We start from the raw sequence: 3,524 nt of genomic DNA on the forward strand, positions 1-3,524 counted from the left end.
CCTGCATCACATGACCAGAGCCAACAGAGCATTGCACCCTGCATCACATGACCAGAGCCAACAGAGCATTGCACCCTGCATCACATGACCAGAGCAGATTCTTCCCTGCATCCTCTGTGTGACACCTCCATCATCCCCATCACACCGATCATACACACTGACTCCTCTCTGCATCTCCTCCATTCATCCAATCATTCTCTTATCCCTCCTCCATTCTTCTTTCTCTTTCCATCATCTCCCGGTAATCTCTTATCCCTTTCTTCTTCCTCCTCACATTCCCTCCATCCTTCCTTCCCTTCATATTTCCTTTTCTCTCCCCAATCTTCCTCTCTCTCCTTTCTCCATGTTGCTCTCTTCTCTCCACTCTCCTTTATCCTTTCTCCTCCCCATCATCCTTTTCATTCCAATCTTCTCTTTCCTCTTCTTTTCCCCTCCACTCATCTCTTCATCTCTTCTCCTTCTTCTCTCCCCCCATCTTCCTCTTATCCAATCTTCCAATCATCTTCTACCAATGTCCTCCCAATTCATCACCATCATCATCTTTTCTTCTCTTCTTTCACATCCTTCCCCATTCACTCTAACTTCTCCCTCTCATCATCTCCCCTTTTCATCTATATCTCTCTTGTTTTCCTTCCTATTTCCAATCCCTATTCTGCTCCTCATTTCTATTCTTCCTCTCTTTATTGTTTTTAATCCCCCCCCTCTTCCATCCACTCCTTTAATTCTCTTCCCCTCTGCCCTCTTTCCCTCATCGCTTCTTATGATTATGTGAAACAGACCTCCATTTATTCCTAATAAGACTTCGTTTATTATTTTGGGTTGCCTCCATGGCCCCCAGTGCTGGTCCCCAGTGTTTGGGCCCCCAGCGCTTGGTCCCCAGTGTTTGGGCCCCCAGCGCTTGGTCCCCAGTGTTTGGGCCCCCAGCGCTTGGTCCCCAGTGTTTGGGCCCCCAGCGCTGGTCCCCTGTCTTTGGGCCCCTGATTACATCTCCAATTATTGGGATTCCTGGACAGGGTGTGAGCTGCGTATAGGAATCCATATGAATGATTGGATTATCCAATCAGGAGCTTTATCTGTGATGGTAATGAGTCTGAATCATTGTTTTCTCTTTTATTTCACATTTACCCTGCACTCCCATCTTCTGCCCTTCACACTTCCTGACATTAATGGATTTTCTTCATCTAAAACCCCAGGAAAAGCCATTGAAGTGTAAATAATGTGACATTGCTGACAATGTTTTATCTCTCTGGATTTCCGGGTTGTCACATCTGAATACAAATCCATCCAAGTGTTCCATTTCCTTATGCCAGGCTGCAGAACCAGGCTCAAGAGCTCCCCTGCTGGCTGAACTGCAATACTGCACACTTAGGCAAATTCCCCTTTATTGGTGCAATAAAAATCCCTCCAATCTGGAAGCCCAATGCTGCCTATTGGATTCAATCCGGTATACTTCTCGTTGTACCCTGGAGAGCGTTCATTCTTTGGTTCCTAAGAAATGCGCTACGGGATTTGATCATATATTGTAACTGGTCACACGTCAGATCATACATTACATACGCCATATTCCATTTAAAGGGCAATGTAACAGAAGGAGGGAGTTTACCGCAGGTCTAGCCGCAGTCATCTGTAGCAATGTTCCATGACTAAACCAAATGATCTTTGCAATGTCTCCCCGCCCCTGTTATCCCAACTGTTGCTGGCTGTCTGATTGGCTGAGGCCACTGATCTCTATAGCTGCTGGCACTGTGGAGCAATTCATTCTCCAAGACCATTCCCAGCACTCTGTTCTCTTCCCCCCTTCTGTGTTCCAGCTCTGTGTACATTACAGATCAGAAGGCTGCCCGGTCACTGCTGGGAGGGGGGAAGAATCAACTGAACCCTCAAAAACAAAAGTGTAAATTTTGAGGATGAATTGCTCCACAGTGGCTGCAGAGGTCAGTGAGGGGAAATCTCCTGTAAGGTGTTTAGGAATGTGTGCTGTGAAATGATGAGGACATCCCCCCTCCTTTTATGTGATCCTGCCAACAGCAGAGGCGGAGTATGAGGAAAGCACCCGTCCCTTCCAATCACACGTCCATAACGGCGATTACATTTTATTACATTTATTGGTATTCGGCAGTAAAGCATTTCCATCAGTTTTGGCTTCTGTAATTCTAGACAAGGATATGATAAGAAAAGGGGGTGGGGACATCTCTGAGGGGGAGGAGTCACCTGCCAGGGGAGGAGTCAATCGGTAAAAAGTTCACCGATAAAGCTAAAACGTTCTATGATCCCTATTGGCTCCTCCATTAATAAAACATTACCTATTACACCGCCCCACTCCTTGGACAGGTGAGTGAACAGCGCCCCCCAGTGGCGTGGCTCCTCTGGGGATCAGAATGACAACCAGAGGCCTCTTCATAGCTATAAGTCAGACCAGGAGACCTCTGATAAGTGAATATTCCCCAAATGCAGTTCCAGCGTCCTCTGTGAAATTTACCGAGATATTCCAATCCATTGCAGAGAGATTAAGCAGGCTTTTCACAATGCCTCTGGGCGGTGCTGTAGTCACATGATTTCCTCTCGTGTTCCAGGGAGAGTGGGCGGAGTTACAGTGAACTCATAGAAGGGGCGGGGCTGGGACCTGGGAACACCTTGGAAAGACTGTCGGCGTCAGGGGAGTCTGAGGCGCTGTGCAGGGCACATTCCCTGATTCCCTGTTGGTGGCATCTGATTTGCAGGGGAGCTTTGGATTGAAGGCGATTCTGCTGCATGCACTAATCTGTTCCTACGATCACTACAGCGGGGACTCCATGCTGCATTGCCTTGCTAAAACAGAGGAAACACAGGAACTTGTTAGAGAGTTCCTCTTTAACACACAACAAATCAATGATCTTTAAAAAATGTCCAATGAAGTCCCAATGTCATTGTGTTCACACAGAGAGCGCCCCCTATAGGGATCGCTCAGAGTTGGAGGGATGATGGGAGTGGCTAGGTGTATCACATGATCAATATATCTGACAACAGGTCCTCTTTATTTCTGAAACACATGGAAGGCAGCAAGTCTCAATAACAAAGACCTGGGAGTGGGGGATTCCCTTTTAATGGAAGGGGGCGGAGCTGGGAACACCTGCACCAATCTCCATGTTGGCAATCCCAGGTTATATCAGGTCATGTGATTTAATCCTCGGCTTGGTCTAACCGGTGATATTTCTGCAGCGGAGGTTGGACGCCCAGCCTTCAGATTTGTATGATGAAATTCTGAATAATTCTGAGGGAGTGTGGGAAGAGTCTGACAGACGTGTGTGGGGGGATCCCAGCTCCTCACAGGGACATTGCGTGCCGCAAAATCCACCGACATCAACAAGAGACTGAAAAACACAAGCTGGAGCCCTACCGCCTGAGAACAAGAGCTCTGACATATACCAGAGCGCAGTACAGAGGACACTGAGCCAGTCCTATCAGTCTCTGTACAGAGGAGCTGACACTCTAATGTCCCCCACAGTCACACACTATTATTATACATTTATATAGCTCTGACATAT

The 3,524-nt window shown here is 47.4% G+C and overlaps 1 protein-coding gene across 2 annotated transcripts in view; it reads right to left on the reverse strand.

Moving 5' to 3' along the window:
• Positions 1-2,086: 2,086 nt before the first annotated feature.
• WFDC1 (WAP four-disulfide core domain 1) overlaps positions 2,087-3,524 on the reverse strand; it is a 10,019-nt gene continuing 8,581 nt past the window's right edge. For both annotated transcript variants that reach the window (XM_072422454.1, XM_072422453.1), the window contains exon 7: positions 2,087-2,808. The gene's annotated coding sequence lies outside the window, so the exon portion shown is untranslated. The remainder of the gene's footprint in view (positions 2,809-3,524) is intronic.

The sequence above is a fragment of the Pyxicephalus adspersus genome, chromosome 9, assembly GCF_032062135.1.
Source record: "Pyxicephalus adspersus chromosome 9, UCB_Pads_2.0, whole genome shotgun sequence".
Classification (NCBI taxonomy): domain Eukaryota; kingdom Metazoa; phylum Chordata; class Amphibia; order Anura; family Pyxicephalidae; genus Pyxicephalus; species Pyxicephalus adspersus.